Source organism: Marmota flaviventris, chromosome 12, assembly GCF_047511675.1.
Source record: "Marmota flaviventris isolate mMarFla1 chromosome 12, mMarFla1.hap1, whole genome shotgun sequence".
NCBI classification, from domain to species: Eukaryota; Metazoa; Chordata; class Mammalia; order Rodentia; family Sciuridae; genus Marmota; species Marmota flaviventris.
This window is the reverse complement of record NC_092509.1, coordinates 87,543,876-87,569,655: the sequence shown is the minus strand read 5'-3', so window position 1 is coordinate 87,569,655 and position 25,780 is coordinate 87,543,876.

Here is a 25,780-nt window from a genome sequence, read left to right as displayed (position 1 = left end):
AACTTCTTCACCTACCTCCCTCACTAACTTGAGTCACATCTGGGTGCTTCATCTGAATTTTGTCATTTGTGCCATCCAATTTGATGCTGTGATTTGCCACACACACAAAAAAAGTGAATCTTTGCTTGAATTTCAAAATATTAAGTTCATTTATAAAGTTTTACCATTTTATTTTAGTTTTTCATAGGGAAATAAAAATGAAAGTTAATCTTTTTTTAAATCTTAAATTTAATATATATATATATATATATATATATATATATATATATATATATTGCTAGCGATACAGCACTCAGAACCTGAACTGTGAAACACAACAACTATTTATGAAAATAAATTAGATACAAGATATAAGAATAACTTAATAAAGGTAGACAGCAGAAGTTAAGGGACTTGATCCCTTAGCCATATTCACTAACCGGAGACTATTTCTTGTAGAAGGTGGCAAGTGTCACATATGAAAGATGGATGTAAATCTTGTATTATGCTGCCAACAGGCACACAGTCCTGACCATGACTAACTAACATCACAATTAGAAAGAGATGCTCAACTTTGCCAAGAGCCTCCACTGGGAAAACTGACTTATAAAGTTTCCATTGCATTTCCTCAAGTCTAAATCCCTTGCCTATGTTATCTTCTTAATATATCTCCACTAATCCTTAAGATTGTTCTGAAGAACTTTCCCACTTGAAATAATAATTGCTACCATTCTGCAGACCTTTTCTTGCAGAACAAAAATGAACCTAAACTCAAATTCTATTTATTTGAACTATAAAAGCAGTATTTTTTTTCCCCAAAGAAAGTAAAACCTGATTAACCTGTTCAAGTTGGAGTGATACATATTTTCTTAAACAGATAAAAATAATGTAGTATATTTTACAATCCTATTTGAGATCAGTTCAATTTAATAAAGAAGAGTATTCTACTCTCTAGACAATTACAGACTCCTTTGAAAGTCCCAGGGAAATTTGCCCATCACTTGACTGAACAGGACCATGAAGGAGGCTGTGACACAGGTGATCCAACAATAAAGAGAACTCAGGAGCCTTATCCACCCTTCCTTGGATGTGCTACACCACATTCATGACAGAGGCACATACTCATGTTTATTCAATAAACACTTAGCCAGTTTACAAATATCCTAAGGGAATCTGAACCCAGCCTATATGTGGCTCCTGAAATTTCTATAAATAGTCCTATGCTCTCTCACTACTCCTGCAGAAGTCTTGATTTTGTTTCTAAAATTTGTATATCCACAGAGTTGTTGCTTAATTTTGGAACCTACTTATATACCCCTCGGCCAACCAACTTTCTCCTCATTTGATCTTAAGCAATGCTTCAAAGTAAAATGTTCTGGGGGGTAATTTCACATAGTAGAATATGCAAGAAAAGAAACAGACATATTTAAGTGCAGTTCTCTCCCCGTCTATTTTGTCCACTAATATGGAAGAGCTGCTCATTGTGATCCTTTGTTTTAAAACCCAGAACTGATTAGAGAATAATTTTATATTTTCATTTATTTAATTCAGTGACCTATGGGATTGTGGAAACAAAATAATAAAGTTCTAAGATTATACTTCTGTCTTTATATTCGTGTGGACCAATCTACTGATTTAAAGTAATCCTATTTAAATTCTGTATAGCGCTAGCAAGAGGAGAAAAAAAAAACTTTCTAGTTAATTTGGAAACTTTCATAGTGAAAATATCAAGACTTTTTAACTCAAATGGTTAAATTGGCATTAAAAGACATTTAAAAGTAAGTTATAATTTTCACACCACACTACAGTTGTTTTTTATGTAGCACCTTTTCACTAAGCAGTACCACATGTTTTATAGACTGTAAGTTACTAATCAAAAGGGTAACTATGCTTTAAATTTGAATGTATTTCACTTATCTTAAAGGTAAGTGCTATTTTGAGTTTTCTGCACTTTCAGATTTTTTCACCTCTAAAATGTAAGTCAAGTTTCCTTCTGGATATAATAAACTGCCAAGAACCTAAACATATTTCTTAAGTCAGTAGCTGAATGGAAAAGAAAGGGAAATGTCTTATGAGATCAGACCATTGGTCTTTCTGGGTCAAAAATTTACCTGTGGCAGTGGCCAATATCTAATGACTTATAAGGTGAATGGAAAGTTTTTTGAATTTTGATAACTTTGGGGGTATCAAACATATAAATAAATTTGCTATAAATATTTATGGGAATGTGATAATAGCCATGCAAACATGATCGCAATCAATCACACATGTTAAAACATTTTCTTAGGAAATGGATTTTTCTTTTAAATAACAAAAAGGATTTGGGTACCATAATAATAAAGGAGCCAAATGACTGCCTAATAATTTTTTTTCATCTATTTTTGAACAGACACAAGATATGTCAGAGGTCTCGCACTACTTTAAAAGGCATAGCACATGGGGAACAAACATTTAACCATAGCTTCAGTCACGAACATTATTCAGCATCACTGAGCAAATCAGTCTTTAATTTTTGTTCTTTTTCTGTCTCCCAGGAATTTGGCCATGTGTTTCAGCTCCTGCTGTTGGACTTCTTTAAAAGACTGCAGCTGGAGCATTTTCCAGGTGAAATGGCAGCCCTTTCAGTGATCTTCCATGAGGAAGGCTGGGACTCTCTTCAATAGGACTTGAATTTACTGCTATCGCCTGCCCTCCATTTTCTAGTCCACTGTCCCTTATCTCAGCCAAGTAGAATGTCACCCTGAGAGAAGGAGACAAAGGAGGCATTCCTTCCCTACTGCTTCTCTTAAATAATTATTTCAGTTACAGCATTGTATCTGCTTAGCTCAGATTTTTATTCATTAGCCTCATCTTAATTCATACTTCCACACAAATCTATTAAGCCCAAATAAAATGGCAAAATGTAAAGACCAAGTTTTTCTCAGTAAACTCAGTTTGTAACACTTGTTTTAAAAAACAGAGTCAAGCTGCAAACAAACCTCTCGAAATAAGGTAGCGCAGTATGTGGGAGATTTTGACAGTTCCCTGGGACCTCAGTGTAGTTGCTACAGTTACCTAAGGGGATGGAGTTTGATACATTCCTGTGAATTAAAGTCATTTACTAATGCAAAGATTACCTGACAATTGGAGCTGCTTAAGAGAAGCCTGCCAGAAGGTGAAGAAAAAAATAGTTCAACTAGATTCTCAAGGGTAATGGATACCAGGGGGGCATGTTCCAGTGACCTGCAGGTATGTGCTATGTTTGCCTCACTGCCTGAGGGATTAGCCAATTATATGCTCTCTGACTATGAGCAGGTCTCCAGCCAGAGAAGAGGATGAAAGGCTATCAGAACACCTTTCAAACTTAAGTGGTAATGAGACCTCCCTAAAAAGGATGGAAGAAATAACCTACCTGGAAGTTCTTAAGAAAGAAAACCATGCTTCTGAAAGATCTAGGGAGAATAAAACCAGAAGCTAAAAGCTGATGAGTTGAAGAATAGGTTAGAGAAAGGGGAGAAGAGGATAAATATGCATTCACAAAGATACGCAATTAACAGTTCCTTTACCAAGGTTGTTTCTAGGGTTCTCTGTACTTTCTGAACACTCATTCCTATCAGAAAAAGGGAAAATATTAACTGAGCATGCCCCTTCAGTATATGTAGCATTATTTATTTAAAATTCTTTTTACATACTAGTGTACTAACACATTTGAACATGTGTACAAAATATAATGCTTCAAAAGGAAAGCAAATATTGTTGTAAATAAACTATTTGCTAAGTGTCAGAAGCTTTCTAAGTGTTTCAGTTCTAAGTGTTTTTGTTAGCATATCAAATGTTCCTTTCTTTAGTACTTGGTCTTAAGAGCTGTTATTTCCATTTTGGCTAAAAATAAAATACCTGAAAGCAGTTAAGTATAATTCATTACATCATCAGCTGCATTGATAATCATGCCACCCTCTTTTCAACTGATATGAATTAGGGTGAAATTTTATGGAAATTTGGCTTTATGTTAAATTTTTGTAGTCCCTCAATGATTGTTCTTAGGAATTGGATAGAAAATGATTCCCAGATATTTTTATGTGAACAGCCATCAGAATTTTTGAGTAAAATGTTTGCAACAAAACCTTTTCAAATATCTATCTTTAAAATGCTCTCTCCTTGGAATGAGTTTCTGTCTATCTGAACAAAAGAAAATTTCATCTTTACCAGAAAAGGTCTAATTAAATGTGATTATTTTAAAAGCTAAATTTTGGGTGATATACAACCATATGATTAGACTGGGATGATTTGGTTTTTACTGATCTACTCAGTATATGCCTGACAAAAAGGTGAATTCTCAGGTCCAGCAGTTATCTTCAATCAGAAGTTTCTTTGCAGGAATATTTTTAAGCATCTGGTCCATTTTGTGAATGTTAGTTTTATTGCAATTAAATGCTATCATTTTTAATTTTACTAATACAAACTAAGATCACCAACATTAGCCATTTTATCAATATAATAAACTTTTGTGTGACTTCACTTTTATATAACTATAAAGTGATAATATTTCCTTTTTGGACTCCAATAAGTTATCCTTACGACTCTTCATATGCTTGCATTCCATTTGGAAAAGCACCAGTTCAGACATCTATAAATTAGTTCAACATGTATTTATCAGGTTGAAAACCCTTAGAGGTAGAAATGATAGGAGAGAGGAGGAATCAATGAGAAAGAAACTAATATTTTCACGGATTGGGGTTTTCACTTATAATACATGAAGATAACTATTCTACTGATTAGAGAACTGAAGCCCTAAGGCATGAAATAACTTTCTGAAAGCCATATGACTATTCAGAACCTTAGGACCTTGCTCTTTTGTAGGTGATATTCTTTTCAGTGACTCTTGGTAGAAGATTTCCAAATGCAAAACTGATATGAATAATATGATATCTTCCTTGAGGCTAGAGAGAATGTTTCTAGAAACACTTGATAGTCAAAATGGAAAGTGTTTGTACTGTAAAACTCTTGATTAGATTCCTTTTATCAAAGATAATAATATGATCATCTTCAGGGCTTAACAAGTCAAACAGCTTCTACTTCTATTCATGTCCTTAATTATTATAGGAGATAATGTACATATGAACTACTCAACAGAATATACAATAAGGATTCATTTATTCAACATATTTTTATTTCAAACATATTTAGGTGTCAGGCATAAAGCATACACTGGAGCAAAATAGACATGATCACCTGATTTCATTCAGTGATTGTTTGTTTAGGTACTAGGGACTGAGCCCAGGGGTGCTTGACCACTGAGACACATCATTAGCCCTTTTTTATATTTTATTTAGAAACAGGTTCTTGCTAAGTTTCTGAGTCTGGCTTTAAACATGGGATGCTCCTACCTCAGCCTCCGAGCTAGGATTACAGGCATGCACCACCGCTCTCAGCCCAGTTGTTTTTAAAAGATAAAAATGTATGATATGTCAAGATCATTGTAATGTTTTGAGCAACTAATAATTTTTTTTTAAAAAAAAGATAGTATTTAAGTACTTAAGCCAACAAATGTTCATCCATTAATAAGAGGAGGTGTTATCATGAAGGTTAAGTTAATGAAAACCAGCCTAACACAGAGATAAGAGAACTTCAGGACTCCTCAACCTGAAGGATGGTTTGAAGTTATCAAGGGGAGGGAAGGGTAGAGAACACCTGGGCAGAGGGCACCATCTGTTCAGAGCTTGTCCACAGAGGAGATCAGTGCAACCCAGGAACAGACAAGAGACAAGATGAATGGTAATCAAAGTGTGAAGAGCAGTATCCTGTGTGTAATGTGAGCCTGGAGACAAAGACACCACTAGACTAGGAAGGATTTTTAGAGCATCAACAGTATAGCAGTCTCTAGCTTATGAATAGTGAGGTGTTGGTAAGCATTTTAATTAGATGCCATGATTAAAACATATTTTAAGGATATAATTGTGGCCAAAATGGATAGAACTAGAGAAGGCAGAGTTGAACTAAGCATAATGATTTAAGGAAACAAAGAAGTAGAGGTGTGAGTTCAGTATTGTAGTAGACTATTCAACTGAGAAAAGGCTAATATACAGCATAAAAAGATAGCTAATAAAATAATAAATAATTATCTGAGAGTTCTGGAAAATGTAAGGGGTGGGTGTAGTTAAGATTGAAAGGTCAACTAGAAAGAGACTGCAGAGACAGAAAGAATTAAAGTTTAAAAATCTCAAGGACACCAAAGTGTTATGGTGCACATCTGTAATCCAAGCAATTCAGGTGGTTGAGGCAGGAAGATCATAAGTTTGAGGCCAGATTTAGCAAATTAGCAAGACCCTCAAAAGCTTAGCAAAAACCTACCTCAAAATAATAAAAAAATAATGATAATAAATAAATAAATAAAAAGGGCTGAGGATGTAACTCAGTGGTAAAGCCCCACTGGTTATATATCCAGGACTTTAAAATAAAATAAAATCTCAAGCATTCAGAAGGTTGCAAGATATAAAATTCATATTCAAAAATTTATATTTCTGTACACTAGTGTGAAACATTCTGAAAATGAAATTAAGAAAATAATTCTATTTAAAATAGCATCAAAATACTTGAAGTTAACAAAAAGAGTGTAAGGTTTGTACATTTAAAACTATAAAACACTTTTTAAAGGGAATTAAAACATAAATAAATGGGAAGCTACATTATTATCATAGATCAAGAAAGATAATATTATTAAGATAGCAATACTCCTTAAATTCATCCTCAGACTCAATGACGTCCCTATCAAAGTCCCAGTTGGCTTTTTTTTAAGGAAATTAACAAGTTGATACTAAAATTTACATGAAAATACAAGGTACTCAGAATGACCAAAATATTATTTTAAAAGAATGAAGTTGGAGAGTTCATACTTTCTGATTCTAATATTTAGTACAAAGCTGTCATAATCAAGATCTGATAGTCTTGATAAAGATATTGATCAAAGGAACAAATTTATAAGTCAAGAAATAAAATTATGATGGTCAATTGATATTAACAAGAATGCCAAGATAATTTAATGGGGAAAAACTAATCTTTCCACAAATAGTACAAGACAACTGGATATCAACATGAATAAATGAAAGTGAACACCCAGTTCACATTTGACACAAAAAATACCTCAAAATGGTAACAAATAAGAGTATAAAAACTAAAACTGTAAAACACAGGAGAAAATACTTGTGACTTACATTATTGGTTCCTTAGCTATAAAACCAAAATACAAATGACAAAAGAAAAACTAAACTAGATTTCAGCAAAATTAAAAATTTGCTACAAAAATGATTCTATGAAGAAAAAGAAAAGACAACCCACAGAATGGTAGAATGGGTAGATATCTTTGCAAATCACATAGCTCATAAGGGGATTTTTATCCACAATGTATAAAAAGTTGAACACTTCAATAATAAAATGATAAATAATACAGTTTTAGAAATAACAAAGTAAATTAACATATTTTTTTTTAAAAAAAGATACACAAATGGCCAAAGAACAACACCGTTAGCCATTAGGAAACTGCAAATCCAAACCTTACTATTCTATTTCACACCGACTACAATGGATGAATTTAAAAAAATATAGTGTTAGGAAGAAAATGGAGAAATAGAAACTCCCAAACATTTGAAGTGGCAACGTAAAATGGTGCTGTGTCTTTGGAAAACAGCTTGGTAGTTCCTCATAATGTGAATCCCAGGAACTCAGTCAAGAGAAATAAAAATATATATCACAAGCAAAATCTGAATATGCTGTTCATGGAAACATTATTTATTTATAAGAGCCCCAAAGTAGAAATAATTAAAATGGCCATCAACTGATGAATGGATCTTCAAAAACTGATATTCATTCAGTGGAATATTTTTGACAGTAAAAAGAGATAAAGTGATAATACATGCTACACCATGGGTGAGCTTTGAAATTGTGATGATTTCATTGATATCAAATGTTTAAAAATGGCACCCAAAAGAAGCAAATAAGTTCTTGCGTATACCTGGGAAAGCATGTGGGAGGGTGGTGGATGATTGCTAATAAGTAAAGGGTTTGTTTGTTTGGTTGGTTGGTTAATTGAAGAAGGAAAATCCTCTAAACTTATGTTCACTGCTGATAGTTGTTCAAACCTGCAAGTATAAGAAGAAACATTGAAATGTGCTCTTTAAATGAGTGAATTGCATGGTTTATAAATTGTAGCTATTTTTTAAATCTGATGCTCTTGAAAATGGATTGAGATTGGAAAGAAATTCGAAGAAGAAGGATTGATAATGATAACTAAATGGTTTTGTTGTGGTGGTTGTTATTGTTGTTTTGGTTGTTGCTGTTAATATGGGTGAATTTTACTGCCAATCACTGAGATGAGTACTTGGTTTGAAGAGGTATGACATGAATTAAATTTCGAACATGCTGAGTTTTAAATGCTTATGAAAAATTCAACTAGGTAGATGAAAAATTCAACTAGGCAGATGAATATACACATACAACGTAGGTAGATTATGGAAATCTGGTAGTCCTTAGCATATAAATGGAAATTGAAGCCAAAGATATCCAAATTTGAAGAAGTTTAAGATAAAAGGGAAAAGGACCAAGGACTGAGCTTTAAAGTATTCCAAATGTGATGGCTGGGTGGAGAGGCATATCCTTTCTGCATGTCTTCACTAAGCAGGAAAAAAAAATACCAATTGATGGAATTTACAAAAGTGCATAATTTAGGAAAAGTCCTCTAAAAATGTAAGTACAAAAAGTAGAATGGTTTGTCACATACATATTCAGTTATACCTGCTGAATACTTTTTAGTCACATGTGAATTTGAAATAAATGCTTAAACTACAAGATATTTTATATGCAATATTTCCATTCTTTCTTGGTCATCAAGTTTTATAAATACATTAAGACTTAAGGTTGAGAAGTATCCAATTGCAGGATAGAATTTGATACAAGAGGATAAGAAAAGTATGGATATGTATAACCTGGACAAGACATTAGAGAAGCACGTAATTTCCCATTTTGGTAGGTTTATAACAACAGTTGGAAAAGTTCGTGCTGATTCTATGACTTCTCTGCCATATAAAAGTAAATGCCAATGCTTATAACTCTAGAGATAGGTCAATCAGTGGCAATGTCACCATTGCCCAATCACCTACTAGCCATTACATGTCATCGAGCCACAGTTATTTTTTGCTGGGCAATAGAATGTCAAAGAAAAGAAAAAGGACATTTTAAAGGTTAGTGTTATATCATACTAAAGGACACACTGAAAGTCTCTTTTATTTGAAAAATATAACCAGAGGATATGGCAATGCTATTGTTTCTACAGCCACCTATACTACTTTGTTATTTGATTTGATTGGGGGAACAGGAAATAAATAGGTCATGCCAGTTGCCATTTTTCTCTACAGACAAGTCAGAGTGGGAAAAAAATTAGATATGGCATATCAGCATAGCCACCTAGAATAATAATAAAATCCTGCAATCTCTACATTTTCTTGATAAATCAATAAATCTTATTAGTTGAACCTGAGTATATCTCCATAAACAAAGCTAAGCTGAATTGATATAAGCAATAGTCCTTAAAGCATCTCTCTTGATGCTAAAGAACAAGTGCTGATTTACTTGTTTGTCAATACTGCATCTACACAATAGTTTACTGTGAAATTACTATGTGCCAAAAATCATACCAGACACAATATAAAGAATTTATCTTCAGAGTTCACAGTTAGTTGATAAAGGAGGTAACTAGAGAAATGCCTGAAAGTTATCTGGCCCTTTTTCTTCTGTCACTAGTAAACATCTGTTAAAAGAAGTACCAAAAAGAAGGTTTCTTGAATTAATTCCTGGCATTGTTCAATTAATAGCTTCAGAAGCAACAAAGGGTGCTATTGCTTACTATTAGAGATATTAAGATGTTGTTTCATGTAGTAAGAGGCCAAAATGGGCTACAGGTCTCTGCTCTGCTTTCATGTTCTCTGGCATTTTCTTTCCCCTCGAGGCTAGTGAGGATTGAGTAGGTACCTAATAGTACCAACTACATTGAAGTATTTTGATTATTATGAAAAATTTATCATAGTTTAATAAAATAATAGCTTACCAGTTGCATCAATCAGTTAGATAAACATGTAAGCAAAAATACACAGATTACTTCTTTTTATAATAACTGAAAGAGCTGATTTTTGGACTGTTTTGTATCACTTCCTTGAGAATTTGAACTATGGCCTTCTAGGCCCCAAGAAGCAAGTGTGTAGAGACAGAAGCAGTGGGACAGAGCTCAGGTCACATCTAATCTAGCAACTCTGTGATACAACTGGGCCAATTGTCTTCAAGGCACTGTTTTCAGACGAGCAAGATCAGCATCACCAGAGGACTTGTTAAACCTGCAAATTCTTGGACCTAGGCAAACCTACAGAATCAGGAACTGTGGATGTCAGTCTAGCAATGTATGTTTTTAAAGAAGTTCTCCAGGTGACTGTGATCATATTAACATTTGAGTACTGTTGAAAACAACTCTCTCTATGGTTGATTTCTCATTTTTCAAATTGGACCATTGTAAAACTTCTCTCACTATAACCCCACACTTCTAGTATTTTAATTTCAGTGTTTTTGCCTGTGTAGTCTTTTCATTTTTCTCCATACTACACAGATCAAAATTGTTTCTCTCACTCACTTGCTCAGCTTCTGAACATTAATGTCTAGAAATGCATTGTCCAATATGATATCAGTAGCCACATATAACTATTGAAGTTGATATTACTTAAAATTAAAAATTCAGGCACATTTCAAACACTCAATACACACAGGTAGCAAATGGATACCATATATCTAGATATATGGTACCAAAGATATATAGACCATTTCCATCAGTGTAGCATAATCTATTGGACAGAACTGAACTAAAGCACTATAAATTCATGTTTTTAAGCTACACTCTAAGTAACGTACACTAAAACCTACCTACTACTTCTAAATGAAGGTGGCATCAATCCAGAATATATTCAATTGCAAAAAGAAGTTATTCACCCTTAACTCTCTTTTATGATGATTGTGGTTTTCAATTTTGGAAATACGCCAGACAAGACGTTTTAAAGACAAAAAATAAAAAAGATGAAACTCCTTTTAAAAAGCAAATAAATTCTGGCCAAATATAACACATTTTCTTTTGGATGTATAACTGAGCTCATAAGAAAGGAGTTGGGAGGAGGAGAAATCTTCAAAGCACATGCAGATTTGCCAGTCTTGGAAAGTGGGAGGCCAGGATTCTCAGAAAAGTTCAGTAACAGGAGAGAAAGATTTTAGCAGGAAGTGGAAATTGAAACCTCTCCATGAATTTGGAACAATTGCAGTCTACTCCCTCAGTGCAAAGGTGAGCTAGAACAACACAATGAAGATAAGGAGAAATTATTAATGAACTGAGTTGAAGAAATCCAGTGTCCTGAGCATTTCAGCCACAAGTAACCCTAACAAAAATGTGATTCAAATGCATACTCCCAGGTATAGTTTATAAGACCCTGCGATCTCTGGCAGATGAAGATGCAAGTCCTCTCTCAAGAAGTATCAATTAAAAGCCAGACCTCCAGGATTCCACACAGAGTCACACCTAAACTTTAGGAAGCAGGTTTTTGTGAATGAGTAGCGATCACATTTAATAATGAGGTAGGAAAAGATCACCAGGAGGAGAGAGGCCATGGGGAGAGTTGGATTCATCACAAAGAACCAGGTAAAAGATGTTAGCTCTACCTCCTGGAACAGGAAGACACAACAAAAAGCTCCAAATTGAAAAAGTAGTGTAATCAGGTTTTCTTTTAGAAAATTCATTTGAATAGAGGTGGTCCTAATTTTTGCCAACACTTTATTGAGAAGATTTGAAATTCTCTCCTCTTCCTACAAGTTCTCTGACTAAAATTCAAGTATATTACCCTAAGATGGGAGTAATGTTCAAATCCTGGCTCGTAATTGCATTCTGCAGTTTAAAACAATTCAGCAAATTTGATAATAACATACTTTTAAAATGCTTGAAGTTTTTAAGTACATCTAATAAATTATTTTATGGTCTCGATATCCATAGAAAATGTAATTGAACCTGGTCATTAAACAGTAAGACTACCATGGATTATTCAAATAGTAATTTCTCTTTCACTAAAACTTTATATTTTAATTTACTTTTTTTTTCATTGAAAAAAAGTCCACCACCACTACCACAATTTCTTGTGTTACACTCACTCCTTCATTTCTATTCTCTTACCTCTACACATATTCTTTAAAACCAATTTTCTGCATGTCTGACTACTAATCAATTATTTTCTTTTAAAGAATCTTAAATTTATTAACACTCAAATGATTAGACAGATTGAACCTCTCCATACTTCTTCTACTCTTGGTGTGTGGAGATTAAGTATGAATGAGCTTAAATCATCAATGGCCCTGTGGTTTGAGATATTCATTAGTGAATATAAATTAAGAAAAAAAAGAAATGTGATGGCTATGACACACCTTAATTGGATGATTAGGATGGTATTTAGCTATTATTATTTTCTCTTTTTAGTTATAAAGCCTGATGCCTGATGTTAACTGTCTTAGTCTGTTTTCCGTTGCTATGAAACAATTCCTAAGACTAAAAAATTTTTCAACAATAGCGGTTACTTAACTGATAATTCCAGAGGCTGGGATGTCCAAGATCCTGGTGCAGGCCCCCTGGTGAGGATCTTCTTGTTACATTACAACAGGGTCTTACATAGTGACAGAGAACAAGTATGCTAGCTTAGGTTGCTCTTCCTCTTATAAAGTCGCTAATTCCATGATGGGGGCCCCCACCCTCAAGATTTCATCTAATCCTAATTACTTCCCAAAGGCCCTACCTTCAAAAACTACTAAGCTGTGAATTTGAGGATGAAGTTTCTAACCATAAACTTTTGAAGGACACATTCAAACCACAGCATCCAACTCAAGAATCTGTCCCAATTATACAACCCACAAGTGTTCCTCACAGTCAGATCTCTGTGAGTCTAAATCCAAATTCCTTATCAACTTGTTCTGTTACTTATAGACAAACTATATTTCTTCTTTAAATTGTTGTCACAAGGCAGGGAATAAACTCATTCCTGAGTCTTTGAGAAAATTGAATTATGGAAATGAAATTACTATGTAATAATAGAGGAGGGTTCTGATATTTGGGGGAAAATAATTCTTATAATGATATAAAAGATAAATTATTGATATTCTTTCCAGAACCTGAGTTGGATAACTACCTACTAAGAGTCAACTAGTTTCTAAAATTATTCCTATAAATACACAAATACCTTTGAATTTTAGGTTCACATTTTTTTGTGTACAATACAAAATTTTCCCCATTATTTTTTATACCTCATAATTTCTTGATTATGAGGTTTGTGTAATCAAAAACATTTTAAAACTATATATATAAAAGAAAGATCTGCATTATATTTAAAATAAGAAAAAATAAATTTGGATCCATCAATGGCAAATACATATTTAATTGTTATTTCTAGTGGTAAAAAATACATAAGTTAGCTGAATGGAAATCTCTTATTGGTCAGATTTCATGGGCAAACCCCACCAAAATACTGTATACACTTATAAATCATTATAGAGTTTAAAAAATGAGACAGATAATTGGAAACTATATTAAAATATTTGGTACATCTAATAAATGTGTAGTCTAATTATTGACATTAAAAGAAACTAAGAAGAGATAACTGAGAAATTTATAGCTTCAGAGACTAGAAACAATCTGTACACCAATATTGTTCTGAGCTATGTTACATAGTCTTAGGCCAAACTAAAAATTAATAATACTGACCATGCTTTATTTAAAACTTTACATTTGGTTCATCACTGATTTTTGTATATCTTGATTACTAAGGGGTTTTTGGTACCTTTTAAATTTTATACCTAAGAGTATCCGATCACTTGATCCCCACTATTCTTGGCCCTGCTATACATCTACAGAGTTTGATTCTAGTCAATTAATCACAGTAACTAGAGAAATCATATGAGGGGTTATATATCTCTTTAGCTATGAAAGTCTATAAAACAAAAGGAGTATGTAAAACCTGAGTCTGGTATAGTAAATTACATATAACTTATGACATTTATTTTTTGACTAGAGGAACATCCCAATCTCTCTCTCTCTCTCTCTCTCTCTCTCTCTCTCACACACACACACACACACACATACACACACAAACACACATACAAAAAGCAACACAAATTTATTAACTTATTTTAAGAGTTAGCACTGAGATAAAAATCTTGAAATGTTTTGACATATTTTTAAGCTTTTCCATTATAATACATTTAGGATTTAGAGATTCTCTCAACAATAGTTTACTGAACTATTGATTGCAACATATCTGAATATTCATTACTTTTATTTTAATAATTCATTTAAAAGTCCAATTAGCATCTGTAGTTGGGATTTTTTCAGTTAGATGGCAGCTGTAAAGTATACTACATGGAATTCTTGGTCTTTTTCTTTTCATTTCTAATACTTTTTGTTTTATGATAATGAAAATATCTCATCAAATAGTCTGTAGGATGGGATTTGGGAATTTATACCATTCGGTTATCTCCTCAGTAGTCACCAGTAAACAAAAAGCAAGATTCTGAAATTGAACATACTGAAGGTCATACCAGAAGAATCAAGCCAGAGTCCATGTAAATGTATATTCTGAAAGTACAGAACCACAAACAATAATACTATATATTTTTAGCACTCTGTGATTCACAAATTCCACTTACTTTTTCATCCAAATTACATAACAACTTTTAAAGACAAGTAATATGAGCATATTACTACTGCTTTACTTATGAGGACCTGGCATGAAGCCTCTCACGTACCATATGAGAGACACATGCATAATCTGATTTAATATTTATATTAAATTCATGTAATGCCAAATGCACAGATTTCGTGAGGTCAGTAGTTACACTTTTCTAAGCCAAGCAGAATAGGCAACTATTTTGTAAACAAGATAGATAATGTAGTTAAAATATGAAGATTGAGATGCTGGAAACGAATCAACAAAATTCCCCCCCCCACCACCACCAATCTCTGCATCTAATCAGTTCTAAACTACCATGACAGAGTCCCATGATGAATGAACGACAAGTAGATAAATAAAAAGCTTTTATGGCAGGAGGGAAGAAGGCCCTCATGAAGACTTCTATTATTACTATTAATACAAATTATTATATATGGGCACCTACTTTTACCTTGAAATATTGAGATAGGGAACCTGAGAAGTTGACATGAAGAGGCCAGAGACTTTGAACAGAAGTAGGAAAGAGAACAGAGGACAAATAAGATCAGAGGCAACCTCTCTAACTCTATCCAGGTTGATACCCATACTATCTAGTCCAACAGGTAACAAGTGACAAGTTTCCAAGGTCAGGAAACAAATAAGGCAGCATCATCTAATTCTGCAAATTTGTCAAGACCAATGCTATCTTAGATTTTGGATAATATTTACATCCCAGTTGTGCTATAGTAGTAAGACAGGTTGCTGGGACACTAAAAGAAATGCCCAGAAAGGTCAGGCAAAACAGAAGTTTCATTGAAAATGTTTATGCAGAAGGTCCAGTGGTGATAGGCTGAACAGAATTTGCTTGTGGTACTTCACCAAGTAGCATTTCTGTCCCTCATAAAATTACTTCAGAAAATCTAGTTGTAAAGTTGCAACAGGCTGGATAAATTGGACCTCTGTTCCTTCCAGTGCTTCACCAGAAAATAGTGCTTCCATTCCCAACAATGCTTCATCCAGTGGTACCTGGCTGGACAAGTGACATTTCTTCTCTCTGCAGTGTTCTTCATTCCACACCAGTTACCTCAGGGAGGGATGTTGTATAGATTAGCTTACAGAAGCGGTGACATCATTAACTTAGCTTATGTTACACCATTGTATGACCAGTATTCCAAAGAACTTGGCATGCATGTAAGAAAGCAGCTTTCCACAGATAACATCAGCTTGCCCTAATTCCCAGAATACAACAAGGAAAGTCAGTGTGGTTGAAAATAGTACTTCTCTGGGCATTCCAGCCCAGACTCATTGTTCCCTTAACTTAGCGAGGTTCTTGGGAACATAGAGGGCCATTTCAAGAACATGGAGTTTTACTGTCCTCCTTTTCTCCAAGGATGAAACACAATAGTGAGTTAAAATATGATTTTCATTCCTTTTAAAGTCTATCTATGTCTACGCATGCCCTTATCCATCTTGTGTATCCCCAAGAAAGACACCTGATAGCATGTACTGAACCCAGTACATGCTATGGGATTCAGTCTTACCATGGAGAACCATGCTATATGTAAATTACAGCTTTTTTCCAGCCATAAAAGTTTAAAACATCAGACCCATCTTTGGCTTTCTCATTTTCTTGTCCATAAATAATGGTAAGTCTTCGGCATTATATTTCTTTATCTGCTAATACCTTATTCCCAAACCCATTACTCTAGCTCAGATTCACCCAGAGGGATTGTGACTGACATCTTCACTTGCTTTCACTGTGTCTACCTCGTTATTTTATATACAGCTGCTACATTTCCTTTATAAAACACAATTTTACTCATGTTGTAGCCCTTCTCGAAAACCTTCAGTAACTATCCAGTGCCCAAAGGCAAGTGTTGCAATTGCAGACTTGCATTTAGATAATTAAATATCTAACTTGCCCATCATGTTTCCTACTTTTCCCCCATTTACTATGTTCAGGTCACCAATGGTTCCTCCATCTTTAAAACCCCACACATTGCTCATAGGAATTACTACTCCTGTTTCTCTTAAGACTTTTTCTCCCAACCAGCAACTCCCATGTTTTAAATCTCATCTCAAATGTCTTCTGTTTGGTGATGCTTTCCTGATCCCATGAGATTCTTCCTCTGAACTACTAGTATCTTGTTATGAAATATACTGATTTCATCCTTTTATTACAGTTGTCATTTTATTCTCCATAGAATTTTTTAAAATCTTAAATTTTGCAGATTCATAAATGATACCCAAAATGGAACCATTTATGGCTTATAATTTAAATAAATCATAAACATCCTAATATAATCACCACATCAAATAACTTATGTTTTCTTTCATTCACTCATTTGTTAATTATACATATTTTGAGGATAGAGTACTGAACAACACAGAAGTTGATCTCAAGGAGGCCCCACTCCAGAAAGAAAGACAGAAGAAAAAATAAAAAGGAAGGAAAATAAGACAAATTGTCATTTGTGAAAGAAATGAAATCAAATGATGTTATAAATCAAAGTATTTATTTCCCAGGACATGCTCACAATACAAAATAGTATTTTCTATATAATAAAGTTTAAATCAAACATATTCCAATAAAATATGATTAAAATAAAGAGTATTAATGTTTCTTCTTTTCAGATAAAAGCTAAAACATCAAGTCATTTTCTTATTCATATTAACCCATTACTGCATCTTTTTAAAATTTAGGGATTCAAAAATACTATGCCATTTTCACTTATTTGGATTTTATTAATTGATTACATTTTCATTGTCCTAGTTTCATTTTCATAAACTAAATTCAATAACCCCTTGGGAACAGCATCAATATCAAGAAACGTGGGTATGCATATTTTCTTAGAGCATCAAAGTGGCTGGATTTATTGGTTTATTGATTTCAATCCCTTCCTTCTACTAAAAAGGAATTAGATGTTGCTGCAAAGTATATTTCAGGGATGTGCTCTCAGTTTTCTTCCAATGAGTGGTTCTTAACTAATTTGAGAGGACATTTAAAAGACCAAAGATAAATTTGAAAATGGAAATTTGTCAATTATATAGACTTCTTTGGCACTTTATAAATCATCCAGAAGAATTTGCAATGAAATTTCAATCTTATACGATTCATTAGTCAGCAGTTAGGCTAAGCTACTCTGACAAAACTATGTCAAAATTCAATGGCTAACGCAACACGTAGCTTCCCTTATCTTTTAAGTACAGTCCAGAGACATCTACCAGTCCAGGACCCCATCGCACAACTTTCGGAATCCTACTAGCATTTCTCTTATTCCTTCAGCTTGTCATATTCACAGTTAAATCAATATGAAGGAACAAGAGAAAATTGGAGCGCAAGCAATTTTCTCATAAAATTATCATCTAGAATTCATAGATATTACTTCAACGTGTATAAACTTGGCCAAGATTATACAGCCTCACAGCTGTAACCAGTTGCAAAGATAGCTGGCAAGGGTGCTTTGCTAAAACACAGGGATTGCATCAATAAAGGGAGAAAAGAATTGTGACTGGCAATCTATAGACTCTGCCATGTGAATTGACTTCTCATGGGGGAAAAAACTGAGCTTTAGGAAGACACAGCAAAGCTCTTTAGATGGTAAACATAAATACACTTGGAATTTGGGAGAAAAACAATCTGAATAATAGTTATAAATGATGACTATTGATTTTTACTAGGGAAAGAGAAGTAAAAGTCCCTGTAGCATGCCCTCTGAATATATCAGTGCAGTATGATCTTCTGGCTAAAAGATTGGTAATATGAACAATGAAAAATAGTTTAATAACACTCTTAAAAGAAAACATCTTAAACAATTGAAGCATAAGACATAGGAAACACCTTAAACTGTTGAAAGGGAGAAAAAATTGGAAAGATAAAAGTATTTTATATGAGGAAGAGAAAACTGATGGTACATGTTATTTTTAAAGTGCAAAGAATGTATTACAATCTTTACATAGTAATGGACAATATGCTTGTAAAAGACTATATTAAAAGAGCATTAAGTTATTTAGGAGAACTACAGTTAGCTTTTTTTGAGGACATCATCGATGACTTAGAAAGAAAATAACTTTTTACATTATTCCTTTGTAGCAGACAAAATTTTGGTTTAACGAACTAAGAATCTGGCTTTATTTTTTACAGCTATTACTAAAGATTATACATGTGTAAATGGCAGGGCAGTTCTCTTGGGTAATCACCTGTATGAGTTAATGTTGCTATAATCTACATTCAGTATTTGGAAGACAGAATGGATGTAATCTGAATTAGAAACTAAATCTTAGTTTTTCATTTTCTTTTAACCTAATTTATTAATCTCTTAATGTTCTGTTAGAAAGATACTATGCTTTAAGTGTTAAGCAGTGACATTAGCACAACTGATTTTATATAATCTGGCAATTTCCCAAGAACCTATCCTTTAATGGAAAGTAAAAACTGTGCAATGAAATTATTCAGTGATTTTAAAAAGTAGGTAGAAGTCATAGTTCTGTTATATTCATTCTCCATAAAACAAAATAGTTTAGAAATAATGACAAATGCATCTAAGTCCTAGTCCACCAACATTATGCTTCCACCTATTTCTCCAGGATATGGAAGGACTCACTATTGTTTGCAATCAATGGCATACATTTCAAGATAGCTATGAGACATGAGGACAAAAATTCAGGAGTGTGGGACAGTTTTCTTTTGATACAGTTAATAATTGTGTATAGTTGTCCTCATGCCTCCAAGGATCCTGTGTTATTATTTTTGACTGCTTGAACTCTTCCAATAAATAGACCATAATTTATTCAACTAGTAATATTGGATAAAGCAGAGGAGTTGCAATTTTGAACCATGGGCAGATACAAAGGCTACATTCAGAGGCTTTGAATGTTTCACAGAACTTTTTATTTTAAGTCTTGACAAAGTGGATATATTATCATTCCTATTTAACAGAAGAAGGAACTGAAACTCAGCTTGCCCACGTTTACACAGGAATTAAATGATAGACTACATTTCTAAGTCCATGCAAGTGGAAGAAAAGCAGGAAAGATAAGTGTTCACTTTTTTCTGTAAGTCAATTCTTATTAGTGCATGTTAAATATACAGAACAGTGAGTTTTATTGTGGCATATTCATATGCACATATATTTTGATCATTTCTACTCCCATTACCCACCCTGACCCTCTAGTTTGAATTCCCTTTTTCACAGGGTAAGAGAGTGATCTTGTTTCATTCTCCTGTATATGAAGAGCCAGTTTTCCCAGCACCATTTATTAAAGAGACTGTCTTTTCTTTAGCAAAGGTTTTTGGCACTTTTGTCAGCAATCAGATGGCTTTAGCTGTGTGGGTTTCTTTATGTGCCTTCTATTCTATTTCACTTTGTTTTTGTGCCATTAGCTTTCTGGTTTTGCTACTGTGGTTCTATAGTATATTTAGAAATATGGTACTACGATACCTCTAGTTTTGATCCTTTTGCTCAGGATTGCTTTGGCTATTACAGGTCTTTTGTTTCCCATATGTATTTTAGGAATGTTTTTTTCTAGTTATATGAAGAATGTCATTGAAATTGTAATGGAGACTCAATGAATCTTTAGATCACTTTCAATAATAAGGCAATATGAACAATATTAAACAATATTTATCAATATTGAACATGAGAGGTCTTTTCGTCTTCTAGTGTCTTTTTCAATTTCATTGTCCAGTGTTCTCAAATTTTATTGTAGAGGTCTTTCACTTCCTTAGCTAAGTTTATTCCCAGGTGTTTTATTTATTTTTTTAAGCTGTTGTAAATGGATTTTTTTTCCTGATTTCTTCTTCAGTGAGTTCAAAATTGATGTACAGAAAAGTTTTTAATGTTGATTTTGTATCCTGTTGCTTTGGTGAATTTGATTATCAGGCTAAAAAATCTTCTGGTAGAATTTTTAAAGTTCTCTAAGTATAGGATGATATCATCTACAAGTAAGGATAATTTGACTTCTTCTTTCCTATTAGCATTCCTTTTATTCCTTTCCCTTGCCCTAATTGCTCTGGCTAAAATTTCAGTAGTATATTGAATAGAAGTGGTGAGCATGGACGTCCTTGCCTTATTCCTGAATTTAGAGGAAATGCTTTCAGTTTTCCCCATTTAGCATGATGTTGGCTTTGGGTTTGTCATATATACTCTTTGTTCTTAAAATTCTCTTATAGTTTCTTCGGGGCTTTTATTATGCAAGAGTTCTGAATTTTGTCAAAGGCCTTTTCTTCAACTATTGAGATAATCATGTCACTTTTACCTTTGATTCTATTTATGTGGCGTGTTATATTGATTAATTTGCATACGTTTAACCATTCTTGCATTTCTGAAATGAAACCACGGTGTATAATCTTTTTTATGTGCTGTTGAGTTCAGTTTGCAAGAATGTTACTAATGGTTCTTCACTCCTATGTGATCAGGGATACTGGTCTACAATTCTCTTCATTTGTTGTTCTCCTATCTGGTTTTAAAAGTCTGGCTATAAGAGAAACTGAACATAACCCATATAATATCAGAGTGATACTGGCTTTGTGGAATGAGTTTGTAAGCATTTATTACATATTTCATGTAATATTTTGAGGAGCATTGGTGTTAGTTCTTCTTTAAAGACTTCATAAAATTCAATGTGGAATTCATCTAGACCTGAGCATTTATTTATTAATTTTTTTCTTTGGGATACTTTTCATTATTGCTTCAATTTTATTGCTTGTTAGTTATCTGTTTAGGGCTTTATGTTCCCTTGATTCAGTTTTAGTATACAAATTTAAACTTTCTATTAAAATTCATTATTATATTATTATAAAGTGTGCCCCTTTAGACTGTTAGTGATTCATGAGCAGATCAGGGTGGTTTTGAGTCAGGTTTTTATTGTTTTTGCTAGATTTTTTTCCCCCTGGGTTTTAGCTGTAACAATTAGAACATCAACAACAAATAGTAGGCATTTGTCAATTTATTTGAATTTTCTGAAATTTTGATTTTTTTGGAATGTGGATATTATTTTGGTACTTTAAGGAAACTGCCAGAACTTTTTATTAACTCCCAGTTCCCCAGGGGGCCAACTGAGGTCCAAAAATATCTATCCTCTTCAACATCACTCAACTTGAAGTGGTAGAATTAAGACTTGACCTTCTAATTCTAAATCCAGTTAAATTTCCCACTACATTAATATTTCCTACAGAAGGTGGTATATGTAAAAAGAAGTACTTTCATAGTGCTTATTGTTTTCAGTTTATGCATTCAATGGTTCTAAGAATGTCTTTCTATTTGGTTTCTCAACTGCTTCTTACACTGACAAGCTCACCAGCTTGGAAAGCTCTAAGAAACATATTTTCTATGACAGGGGCTTGACCATTAAATCACCTTTACTTTTCTTCTGACAAAATTCAAGTTTATTAAATTTCAGGATGTTGCCCAAGGACTATGGCTAAATTCAAGAGAAAGATTTATGCTTATGAACAATTATTTTCCTTTTATGATACAGAAAACCTCTAGAGGAACATCACCTATACCTAGCAAACAAGAAAATGAAATTTAAAAACAAAGTATGACTTTTTCTAATTATCCCTTTTACTGCCCTTTCTCATATATACACATGTGTATATATATTATTACAATTTATATATGTGTGTTGATATAGTTTATATCATTTATAAATGTCTTAGGTTTTATTTGGGATGCTGGGCAGATACATGTGCATGTACACATGATTTATGTATAACATTTACACATATAATCTCATTTCTTGCATTTGACCTGATATCTTATTTCAAAAGTCCCCAATACCTTTGTAATTGTGTTTTCAGCTCTTTAGTGGAAAAAAACTGAGAAAATGAATATGACCCCATTGTCTCTGTGACAAATGCAATAACATCTTCAAATCTAAAGAGGTGTTTCAATATTTACATTTTTTCTCTTTTAAATTCTCATTGAGAACATTACTATAACTGTTTTGACTATAATGTTGAAGAGTTTCATATCAGCACCTATTAGGTTTTTCCTCTCCATAAAACATAAAACATACATATCTGTAGCTATGGCATCATTTGTGAGGAGGAGCAAGGCTTATCAACAGTGTCTGGTTCCTTACAGGTGACCACAGCTGAAGAGCAACAGCCTGAACTTTCTTTTCAAGATCACAAACCACAGGGGAAAGAAATGATTTATATTCTAAAAACACACAAATGCAAATGTGATCTTTTGATTTCTCAGTAACCTTAAATTGTATAGTTATTTTCTTCCTAATGTTTTAGATATAGAACTCAAACAAATGCTATATTTTTTTAAAAGTCTGGCTATAAGAGAAACTGAACATAATCTATATATGTGTGTGATACTGAGTGAATATCATACTAGAAAAAATGATCTAGGATAAAATGAAGACACTCGGAAACTTATTTTAAAGTATTTTTCTCAAAAAAGTTTCTATTATTATTCATTATTATTTTATACACTTGGTACACAAAGTAAAGCAATGTGTTTTTAAAAATTGTACAATTAAGTAATACTTCTTTTCAAAATACCATTGAAAGGAAAGAAAGATATCTTCAGCACATTCTTCACAGAAATATTCCTCCCCAGGGAGTTTGGCTATTTCAGTTGTATTTTATGATAGAACTTAGGTATCTACAGGAAATTAAAGTATTATAAATGAAACAAGATAATGGCTATGTATAATTCTTCAGTGATGCTCTCCTCATAGACACATCAATTTGCAGCTATTTACGTGCCAATCTACCTTCACAAGAGCTTAGGAAGCCATGTGAGAGACCACAGTTAGTATAAAATGACAAAAGATCCATCAAAGAAGATGGTAACAAAAAAAAAAAAAAAAGTTGACTGTATCACCCCTCTCTCAAATCCAAGCAGCATGGGGGAGAAATGCTTTCCCTTATGGGGAGGAAGAAGAAATTAAGTAAATCAGACTCAGAATTGAAACCCAGTAGCAGGCAGAGCCCACAATCCCTGCCTCCAGGCAAGTACTCAAGGACTGAGCTTCTGAAATTGTTAGCCAGACAGCCATGATACTGCCACTCCACCACCCCTCCTGCAACCTTGACCACTAAACAGAAGAAAAAGCAAGAGCCAATTCACTGGGGAACAGGGTAGGAAAACTAATACAGGACTTTACTTTGGAACTCAGTCTCGGGTACACCACAGTAAGGCCCAACATGAAGCAGAAAATACAGGCCCCTCTATAGAGGTCAGAGTTCCTCTGGCCCTGCCCAGGACCAAATCTCTAGGCTTGCCCCATGATCAGGTATAGACCTGTGTGCCAGGAGAACAGACTTGCATTTAAAGACTACATCTTTACCAGCCTTGATATGTGCTTGGGCAATGCCACCCACCCAGGATGGAGTAGGGACCTGTTGCTGTAAAAGTCAGGTGCAGTCCAGCTCAGCATCAGCCTTAGTACCCATGGGACTTTCTCCACCACCTCCCCACAAGCCTCTGAAAGCATAGCCAGTGCTTATAGATGGAGCCTCTATACCTGCCCTGGCACCAAGAAGTGATCTGTTTTCTGGTGGGATGGATCCATGTTGAAACATACATCACCGCCAACTGCCACATGAGGCCCATGTGCACTCTTGAGCCGTATAGCTGTGAGACTCAAGTATGACCCAGCTTAGTGTCAGGTTGGTGCTAAGGATCAGCTTTGGCCAATACTACCCCAACCATGAGAAGCATGGAGTGAAGCAAGTCTCCATTTGCAAGGGGTAGGACAAAGTAATAAACACAGGACTTTACCTCAGAACTCAGTGCCAGGCTGGTGAAACCTAATGTAGGCAGATCCCAAATGGTCACCATACCCGTGGATGCCTGCAGCTAAAACCTGTGAAACAGCTCTGTTCTTATTTGGAGACATACAGTCCCAGGCGATGGGTCTTCTATTTCATCTAATATGACCTATGGTTGGTTGTAACAGTTCTGGCCCATGAGTCCACCTGAGTAGTAGGTATTGTGGGCTTTGGTGTTACCCAGTGTTGTACATAGGCTAAGGACTCAGAATGTGACAGTACTGAAGGATTGGTGGCCACAAGTATCGCATGGAAGCCTGGGGCTGGTACCTCTACTGTGTTCTAATCAGACCTATGCAATATTCTTCAGTTCCCGGCCACACGTCAATGACTGTGAATGAAGTGTCTGGGCCTTATGCTAGTGGAGATGGATTCTCTTTTTTAGATTTTACCCCAGTTCATACCTGGCAACATACCAACTGCATATTTTGGAGAAACCTGGACTTAGATCACCCTATGGTGCTGAAGCAATGAGAACACACCAACAATGAACTCAACAAACCTAGACTTAGGTCACCATTTAATGCTGACATGGTGGCAGAGATGATAGGCTCAGAGAAAATAAACAGCCTGCTTAGAATTCTGGGAAAAAACAAGAACAATAAAGCCATATTAGAAAAAAACTGAAATAAATACCTAATGATGAATACATTCCTTCACTGATTAGGTGACGTCACACACCAACAAGCATCAACAACTTTCAAAGAACCATCACTTCACCTAATGATCAAAACAAGGCATGAAGAACTGATCATGTAGTGACCAATATGGGTATAGCCTTGGATGCAGAATTTAAAAGAACTGTCTGAAGAAAATTTAGTGAGCTTCAATAGAACATAGAGAAGCCGCTCATTTCTCTAACAAAGAAACTTAACAGAGGGATGAAAGCAATTTGAAAAGAATAAAAAAAAAAAACTTACAGGAAGGGACAGAATTAAAAGAGCTTATTTGAAAAGATAACAGAAAACTTCCCCAACCTAGAGTAGTATAAAAATATCCAGGTGTGGGAAGGTTCAAAGTCACTAACCAGATTTAATTCAACTAAGCCTAGCCCACACATAATGAAGCTCCTGAAGTTTGTAGTTAATAAGAAGATTCTCAAATCAGCAAGAGATAGAAACAAGTAAGACCTAAGTGTGTCCCAATTTGCCTGATAGTAGACCTCCCAGAAAAAATCGTATGGACTAGGAGAGAATGAAATGAATTTAATACAAATCCACCAACAATACTGGACCCAACATAGTCGTCCTTTAGAAATGCAGGAGAG